Raw genomic sequence first — 10000 nt, 5'->3', positions numbered from 1 at the left:
TTTTGGCAAAATTTCTGACTTTTTGAAAATTTCACAATTTTGTGAAAACTTCCACAAAATGAGGTTCTAGTATGTTAGAGGGCATCCCAGGAGGGCTCCAAAAGTGTGGGTAAAATATATATCCCACAGGGGGAAAATTGAAAAAAAGTTGAAAAAAAAAATTTTTGGGGACTTAGAAAATTTTCACACATGTGTCAGACTTCCAGAGAGGGGAGCATGTCAGTGCGCGCATCCGATTTCAGTTCCAGAGCGATTCGCGCGATGAGTCCTTGATACTTAGTCGTTTTTGCAAAATTTCTGACTTTTTGGAAAATTTCACAATTTTGTGAAAACTTCCACAAAATGAGGTTCTAGTATGTTAGAGGGCATCCCAGGAGGGCTCCAAAAGTGTGGGTAAAATATATATCCCACAGGGGGAAAATTGAAAAAAAGTTGAAAAAAAAAATTTTTGGGGACTTAGAAAATTTTCACACATGTGTCAGACTTCCAGAGAGGGGAGCATGTCAGTGCGCGCATCCGATTTCAGTTCCAGAGCGATTCGCGCGATGAGTCCTTGATACTTAGTCGTTTTTGCAAAATTTCTGACTTTTTGGAAAATTTCACAATTTTGTGAAAACTTCCACAAAATGAGGTTCTAGTATGTTAGAGGGCATCCCAGGAGGGCTCCAAAAGTGTGGGTAAAATATATATCCCACAGGGGGAAAATTGAAAAAAAGTTGAAAAAAAAAATTTTTGGGGACTTAGAAAATTTTTCAACTTTTGTCAGACTTCCAGACAGGGGAGCGTGTCAGTGCGCGCATCCGATTTCAGTTCCAGAGCGATTCGCGCGATGAGTCCTTGATACTTAGTCGTTTTTGCAAAATTTCTGACTTTTTGGAAAATTTCACAATTTTGTGAAAACTTCCACAAAATGAGGTTCTAGTATGTTAGAGGGCATCCCAGGAGGGCTCCAAAAGTGTGGGTAAAATATATATCCCACAGGGGGAAAATTGAAAAAAAGTTGAAAAAAAAAATTTTTGGGGACTTAGAAAATTTTTCAACTTTTGTCAGACTTCCAGACAGGGGAGCGTGTCAGTGCGCGCATACGATTTCAGTTCCAGAGCGATTCGCGCGATGAGTCCTTGATACTTAGTCGTTTTTGGCAAAATTTCTGACTTTTTGAAAATTTCACAATTTTGTGAAAACTTCCACAAAATGAGGTTCTAGTATGTTAGAGGGCATCCCAGGAGGGCTCCAAAAGTGTGGGTAAAATATATATCCCACAGGGGGAAAATTGAAAAAAAGTTGAAAAAAAAAATTTTTGGGGACTTAGAAAATTTTCACACATGTGTCAGACTTCCAGACAGGGGAGCGTGTCAGTGCGCGCATCCGATTTCAGTTCCAGAGCGATTCGCGCGATGAGTCCTTGATACTTAGTCGTTTTTGGCAAAATTTCTGACTTTTTGAAAATTTCACAATTTTGTGAAAACTTCCACAAAATGAGGTTCTAGTATGTTAGAGGGCATCCCAGGAGGGCTCCAAAAGTGTGGGTAAAATATATATCCCACAGGGGGAAAATTGAAAAAAAGTTGAAAAAAAAAATTTTTGGGGACTTAGAAAATTTTTCAACTTTTGTCAGACTTCCAGACAGGGGAGCGTGTCAGTGCGCGCATCCGATTTCAGTTCCAGAGCGATTCGCGCGATGAGTCCTTGATACTTAGTCGTTTTTGCAAAATTTCTGACTTTTTGGAAAATTTCACAATTTTGTGAAAACTTCCACAAAATGAGGTTCTAGTATGTTAGAGGGCATCCCAGGAGGGCTCCAAAAGTGTGGGTAAAATATATATCCCACAGGGGGAAAATTGAAAAAAAGTTGAAAAAAAAAATTTTTGGGGACTTAGAAAATTTTTCAACTTTTGTCAGACTTCCAGACAGGGGAGCGTGTCAGTGCGCGCATCCGATTTCAGTTCCAGAGCGATTCGCGCGATGAGTCCTTGATACTTAGTCGTTTTTGCAAAATTTCTGACTTTTTGGAAAATTTCACAATTTTGTGAAAACTTCCACAAAATGAGGTTCTAGTATGTTAGAGGGCATCCCAGGAGGGCTCCAAAAGTGTGGGTAAAATATATATCCCACAGGGGGAAAATTGAAAAAAAGTTGAAAAAAAAAATTTTTGGGGACTTAGAAAATTTTTCAACTTTTGTCAGACTTCCAGACAGGGGAGCGTGTCAGTGCGCGCATCCGATTTCAGTTCCAGAGCGATTCGCGCGATGAGTCCTTGATACTTAGTCGTTTTTGGCAAAATTTCTGACTTTTTGAAAATTTCACAATTTTGTGAAAACTTCCACAAAATGAGGTTCTAGTATGTTAGAGGGCATCCCAGGAGGGCTCCAAAAGTGTGGGTAAAATATATATCCCACAGGGGGAAAATTGAAAAAAAGTTGAAAAAAAAAATTTTTGGGGACTTAGAAAATTTTCACACATGTGTCAGACTTCCAGAGAGGGGAGCATGTCAGTGCGCGCATCCGATTTCAGTTCCAGAGCGATTCGCGCGATGAGTCCTTGATACTTAGTCGTTTTTGCAAAATTTCTGACTTTTTGGAAAATTTCACAATTTTGTGAAAACTTCCACAAAATGAGGTTCTAGTATGTTAGAGGGCATCCCAGGAGGGCTCCAAAAGTGTGGGTAAAATATATATCCCACAGGGGGAAAATTGAAAAAAAGTTGAAAAAAAAAATTTTTGGGGACTTAGAAAATTTTTCAACTTTTGTCAGACTTCCAGACAGGGGAGCGTGTCAGTGCGCGCATCCGATTTCAGTTCCAGAGCGATTCGCGCGATGAGTCCTTGATACTTAGTCGTTTTTGCAAAATTTCTGACTTTTTGGAAAATTTCACAATTTTGTGAAAACTTCCACAAAATGAGGTTCTAGTATGTTAGAGGGCATCCCAGGAGGGCTCCAAAAGTGTGGGTAAAATATATATCCCACAGGGGGAAAATTGAAAAAAAGTTGAAAAAAAAAATTTTTGGGGACTTAGAAAATTTTTCAACTTTTGTCAGACTTCCAGACAGGGGAGCGTGTCAGTGCGCGCATCCGATTTCAGTTCCAGAGCGATTCGCGCGATGAGTCCTTGATACTTAGTCGTTTTTGGCAAAATTTCTGACTTTTTGAAAATTTCACAATTTTGTGAAAACTTCCACAAAATGAGGTTCTAGTATGTTAGAGGGCATCCCAGGAGGGCTCCAAAAGTGTGGGTAAAATATATATCCCACAGGGGGAAAATTGAAAAAAAGTTGAAAAAAAAAATTTTTGGGGACTTAGAAAATTTTCACACATGTGTCAGACTTCCAGACAGGGGAGCGTGTCAGTGCGCGCATCCGATTTCAGTTCCAGAGCGATTCGCGCGATGAGTCCTTGATACTTAGTCGTTTTTGGCAAAATTTCTGACTTTTTGAAAATTTCACAATTTTGTGAAAACTTCCACAAAATGAGGTTCTAGTATGTTAGAGGGCATCCCAGGAGGGCTCCAAAAGTGTGGGTAAAATATATATCCCACAGGGGGAAAATTGAAAAAAAGTTGAAAAAAAAAATTTTTGGGGACTTAGAAAATTTTTCAACTTTTGTCAGACTTCCAGACAGGGGAGCGTGTCAGTGCGCGCATCCGATTTCAGTTCCAGAGCGATTCGCGCGATGAGTCCTTGATACTTAGTCGTTTTTGCAAAATTTCTGACTTTTTGGAAAATTTCACAATTTTGTGAAAACTTCCACAAAATGAGGTTCTAGTATGTTAGAGGGCATCCCAGGAGGGCTCCAAAAGTGTGGGTAAAATATATATCCCACAGGGGGAAAATTGAAAAAAAGTTGAAAAAAAAAATTTTTGGGGACTTAGAAAATTTTTCAACTTTTGTCAGACTTCCAGACAGGGGAGCGTGTCAGTGCGCGCATCCGATTTCAGTTCCAGAGCGATTCGCGCGATGAGTCCTTGATACTTAGTCGTTTTTGGCAAAATTTCTGACTTTTTGAAAATTTCACAATTTTGTGAAAACTTCCACAAAATGAGGTTCTAGTATGTTAGAGGGCATCCCAGGAGGGCTCCAAAAGTGTGGGTAAAATATATATCCCACAGGGGGAAAATTGAAAAAAAGTTGAAAAAAAAAATTTTTGGGGACTTAGAAAATTTTCACACATGTGTCAGACTTCCAGACAGGGGAGCGTGTCAGTGCGCGCATCCGATTTCAGTTCCAGAGCGATTCGCGCGATGAGTCCTTGATACTTAGTCGTTTTTGGCAAAATTTCTGACTTTTTGAAAATTTCACAATTTTGTGAAAACTTCCACAAAATGAGGTTCTAGTATGTTAGAGGGCATCCCAGGAGGGCTCCAAAAGTGTGGGTAAAATATATATCCCACAGGGGGAAAATTGAAAAAAAGTTGAAAAAAAAAATTTTTGGGGACTTAGAAAATTTTTCAACTTTTGTCAGACTTCCAGACAGGGGAGCGTGTCAGTGCGCGCATCCGATTTCAGTTCCAGAGCGATTCGCGCGATGAGTCCTTGATACTTAGTCGTTTTTGGCAAAATTTCTGACTTTTTGAAAATTTCACAATTTTGTGAAAACTTCCACAAAATGAGGTTCTAGTATGTTAGAGGGCATCCCAGGAGGGCTCCAAAAGTGTGGGTAAAATATATATCCCACAGGGGGAAAATTGAAAAAAAGTTGAAAAAAAAAATTTTTGGGGACTTAGAAAATTTTTCAACTTTTGTCAGACTTCCAGACAGGGGAGCGTGTCAGTGCGCGCATCCGATTTCAGTTCCAGAGCGATTCGCGCGATGAGTCCTTGATACTTAGTCGTTTTTGGCAAAATTTCTGACTTTTTGAAAATTTCACAATTTTGTGAAAACTTCCACAAAATGAGGTTCTAGTATGTTAGAGGGCATCCCAGGAGGGCTCCAAAAGTGTGGGTAAAATATATATCCCACAGGGGGAAAATTGAAAAAAAGTTGAAAAAAAAAATTTTTGGGGACTTAGAAAATTTTCACACATGTGTCAGACTTCCAGACAGGGGAGCGTGTCAGTGCGCGCATCCGATTTCAGTTCCAGAGCGATTCGCGCGATGAGTCCTTGATACTTAGTCGTTTTTGGCAAAATTTCTGACTTTTTGAAAATTTCACAATTTTGTGAAAACTTCCACAAAATGAGGTTCTAGTATGTTAGAGGGCATCCCAGGAGGGCTCCAAAAGTGTGGGTAAAATATATATCCCACAGGGGGAAAATTGAAAAAAAGTTGAAAAAAAAAATTTTTGGGGACTTAGAAAATTTTCACACATGTGTCAGACTTCCAGAGAGGGGAGCATGTCAGTGCGCGCATCCGATTTCAGTTCCAGAGCGATTCGCGCGATGAGTCCTTGATACTTAGTCGTTTTTGCAAAATTTCTGACTTTTTGGAAAATTTCACAATTTTGTGAAAACTTCCACAAAATGAGGTTCTAGTATGTTAGAGGGCATCCCAGGAGGGCTCCAAAAGTGTGGGTAAAATATATATCCCACAGGGGGAAAATTGAAAAAAAGTTGAAAAAAAAAATTTTTGGGGACTTAGAAAATTTTCACACATGTGTCAGACTTCCAGAGAGGGGAGCATGTCAGTGCGCGCATCCGATTTCAGTTCCAGAGCGATTCGCGCGATGAGTCCTTGATACTTAGTCGTTTTTGCAAAATTTCTGACTTTTTGGAAAATTTCACAATTTTGTGAAAACTTCCACAAAATGAGGTTCTAGTATGTTAGAGGGCATCCCAGGAGGGCTCCAAAAGTGTGGGTAAAATATATATCCCACAGGGGGAAAATTGAAAAAAAGTTGAAAAAAAAAATTTTTGGGGACTTAGAAAATTTTTCAACTTTTGTCAGACTTCCAGACAGGGGAGCGTGTCAGTGCGCGCATCCGATTTCAGTTCCAGAGCGATTCGCGCGATGAGTCCTTGATACTTAGTCGTTTTTGCAAAATTTCTGACTTTTTGGAAAATTTCACAATTTTGTGAAAACTTCCACAAAATGAGGTTCTAGTATGTTAGAGGGCATCCCAGGAGGGCTCCAAAAGTGTGGGTAAAATATATATCCCACAGGGGGAAAATTGAAAAAAAGTTGAAAAAAAAAATTTTTGGGGACTTAGAAAATTTTTCAACTTTTGTCAGACTTCCAGACAGGGGAGCGTGTCAGTGCGCGCATACGATTTCAGTTCCAGAGCGATTCGCGCGATGAGTCCTTGATACTTAGTCGTTTTTGGCAAAATTTCTGACTTTTTGAAAATTTCACAATTTTGTGAAAACTTCCACAAAATGAGGTTCTAGTATGTTAGAGGGCATCCCAGGAGGGCTCCAAAAGTGTGGGTAAAATATATATCCCACAGGGGGAAAATTGAAAAAAAGTTGAAAAAAAAAATTTTTGGGGACTTAGAAAATTTTCACACATGTGTCAGACTTCCAGACAGGGGAGCGTGTCAGTGCGCGCATCCGATTTCAGTTCCAGAGCGATTCGCGCGATGAGTCCTTGATACTTAGTCGTTTTTGGCAAAATTTCTGACTTTTTGAAAATTTCACAATTTTGTGAAAACTTCCACAAAATGAGGTTCTAGTATGTTAGAGGGCATCCCAGGAGGGCTCCAAAAGTGTGGGTAAAATATATATCCCACAGGGGGAAAATTGAAAAAAAGTTGAAAAAAAAAATTTTTGGGGACTTAGAAAATTTTTCAACTTTTGTCAGACTTCCAGACAGGGGAGCGTGTCAGTGCGCGCATCCGATTTCAGTTCCAGAGCGATTCGCGCGATGAGTCCTTGATACTTAGTCGTTTTTGCAAAATTTCTGACTTTTTGGAAAATTTCACAATTTTGTGAAAACTTCCACAAAATGAGGTTCTAGTATGTTAGAGGGCATCCCAGGAGGGCTCCAAAAGTGTGGGTAAAATATATATCCCACAGGGGGAAAATTGAAAAAAAGTTGAAAAAAAAAATTTTTGGGGACTTAGAAAATTTTTCAACTTTTGTCAGACTTCCAGACAGGGGAGCGTGTCAGTGCGCGCATCCGATTTCAGTTCCAGAGCGATTCGCGCGATGAGTCCTTGATACTTAGTCGTTTTTGGCAAAATTTCTGACTTTTTGAAAATTTCACAATTTTGTGAAAACTTCCACAAAATGAGGTTCTAGTATGTTAGAGGGCATCCCAGGAGGGCTCCAAAAGTGTGGGTAAAATATATATCCCACAGGGGGAAAATTGAAAAAAAGTTGAAAAAAAAAATTTTTGGGGACTTAGAAAATTTTCACACATGTGTCAGACTTCCAGACAGGGGAGCGTGTCAGTGCGCGCATCCGATTTCAGTTCCAGAGCGATTCGCGCGATGAGTCCTTGATACTTAGTCGTTTTTGGCAAAATTTCTGACTTTTTGAAAATTTCACAATTTTGTGAAAACTTCCACAAAATGAGGTTCTAGTATGTTAGAGGGCATCCCAGGAGGGCTCCAAAAGTGTGGGTAAAATATATATCCCACAGGGGGAAAATTGAAAAAAAGTTGAAAAAAAAAATTTTTGGGGACTTAGAAAATTTTTCAACTTTTGTCAGACTTCCAGACAGGGGAGCGTGTCAGTGCGCGCATCCGATTTCAGTTCCAGAGCGATTCGCGCGATGAGTCCTTGATACTTAGTCGTTTTTGGCAAAATTTCTGACTTTTTGAAAATTTCACAATTTTGTGAAAACTTCCACAAAATGAGGTTCTAGTATGTTAGAGGGCATCCCAGGAGGGCTCCAAAAGTGTGGGTAAAATATATATCCCACAGGGGGAAAATTGAAAAAAAGTTGAAAAAAAAAATTTTTGGGGACTTAGAAAATTTTCACACATGTGTCAGACTTCCAGACAGGGGAGCGTGTCAGTGCGCGCATCCGATTTCAGTTCCAGAGCGATTCGCGCGATGAGTCCTTGATACTTAGTCGTTTTTGCAAAATTTCTGACTTTTTGGAAAATTTCACAATTTTGTGAAAACTTCCACAAAATGAGGTTCTAGTATGTTAGAGGGCATCCCAGGAGGGCTCCAAAAGTGTGGGTAAAATATATATCCCACAGGGGGAAAATTGAAAAAAAGTTGAAAAAAAAAATTTTTGGGGACTTAGAAAATTTTTCAACTTTTGTCAGACTTCCAGACAGGGGAGCGTGTCAGTGCGCGCATCCGATTTCAGTTCCAGAGCGATTCGCGCGATGAGTCCTTGATACTTAGTCGTTTTTGCAAAATTTCTGACTTTTTGGAAAATTTCACAATTTTGTGAAAACTTCCACAAAATGAGGTTCTAGTATGTTAGAGGGCATCCCAGGAGGGCTCCAAAAGTGTGGGTAAAATATATATCCCACAGGGGGAAAATTGAAAAAAAGTTGAAAAAAAAAATTTTTGGGGACTTAGAAAATTTTTCAACTTTTGTCAGACTTCCAGACAGGGGAGCGTGTCAGTGCGCGCATCCGATTTCAGTTCCAGAGCGATTCGCGCGATGAGTCCTTGATACTTAGTCGTTTTTGCAAAATTTCTGACTTTTTGGAAAATTTCACAATTTTGTGAAAACTTCCACAAAATGAGGTTCTAGTATGTTAGAGGGCATCCCAGGAGGGCTCCAAAAGTGTGGGTAAAATATATATCCCACAGGGGGAAAATTGAAAAAAAGTTGAAAAAAAAAATTTTTGGGGACTTAGAAAATTTTCACACATGTGTCAGACTTCCAGAGAGGGGAGCATGTCAGTGCGCGCATCCGATTTCAGTTCCAGAGCGATTCGCGCGATGAGTCCTTGATACTTAGTCGTTTTTGCAAAATTTCTGACTTTTTGGAAAATTTCACAATTTTGTGAAAACTTCCACAAAATGAGGTTCTAGTATGTTAGAGGGCATCCCAGGAGGGCTCCAAAAGTGTGGGTAAAATATATATCCCACAGGGGGAAAATTGAAAAAAAGTTGAAAAAAAAAATTTTTGGGGACTTAGAAAATTTTTCAACTTTTGTCAGACTTCCAGACAGGGGAGCGTGTCAGTGCGCGCATCCGATTTCAGTTCCAGAGCGATTCGCGCGATGAGTCCTTGATACTTAGTCGTTTTTGCAAAATTTCTGACTTTTTGGAAAATTTCACAATTTTGTGAAAACTTCCACAAAATGAGGTTCTAGTATGTTAGAGGGCATCCCAGGAGGGCTCCAAAAGTGTGGGTAAAATATATATCCCACAGGGGGAAAATTGAAAAAAAGTTGAAAAAAAAAATTTTTGGGGACTTAGAAAATTTTTCAACTTTTGTCAGACTTCCAGACAGGGGAGCGTGTCAGTGCGCGCATCCGATTTCAGTTCCAGAGCGATTCGCGCGATGAGTCCTTGATACTTAGTCGTTTTTGGCAAAATTTCTGACTTTTTGAAAATTTCACAATTTTGTGAAAACTTCCACAAAATGAGGTTCTAGTATGTTAGAGGGCATCCCAGGAGGGCTCCAAAAGTGTGGGTAAAATATATATCCCACAGGGGGAAAATTGAAAAAAAGTTGAAAAAAAAAATTTTTGGGGACTTAGAAAATTTTCACACATGTGTCAGACTTCCAGAGAGGGGAGCATGTCAGTGCGCGCATCCGATTTCAGTTCCAGAGCGATTCGCGCGATGAGTCCTTGATACTTAGTCGTTTTTGCAAAATTTCTGACTTTTTTGAAAATTTCACAATTTTGTGAAAACTTCCACAAAATGAGGTTCTAGTATGTTAGAGGGCATCCCAGGAGGGCTCCAAAAGTGTGGGTAAAATATATATCCCACAGGGGGAAAATTGAAAAAAAGTTGAAAAAAAAAATTTTTGGGGACTTAGAAAATTTTTCAACTTTTGTCAGACTTCCAGACAGGGGAGCGTGTCAGTGCGCGCATCCGATTTCAGTTCCAGAGCGATTCGCGCGATGAGTCCTTGATACTTAGTCGTTTTCAGAAGTCACAATTTTGACTTCCAGGACCCGCAAAACGTTTGTAAATTGAGCCCGCT

Source organism: Phyllobates terribilis, unplaced genomic scaffold (assembly GCF_046119375.1).
Source record: "Phyllobates terribilis strain yellow unplaced genomic scaffold, ASM4611937v1 Scaffold_1442__1_contigs__length_286414, whole genome shotgun sequence".
Lineage (NCBI taxonomy): Eukaryota > Metazoa > Chordata > Amphibia > Anura > Dendrobatidae > Phyllobates > Phyllobates terribilis.
The sequence above is the reverse complement of the archived record's forward strand: the minus strand, read 5'-3'. Positions refer to the sequence as shown.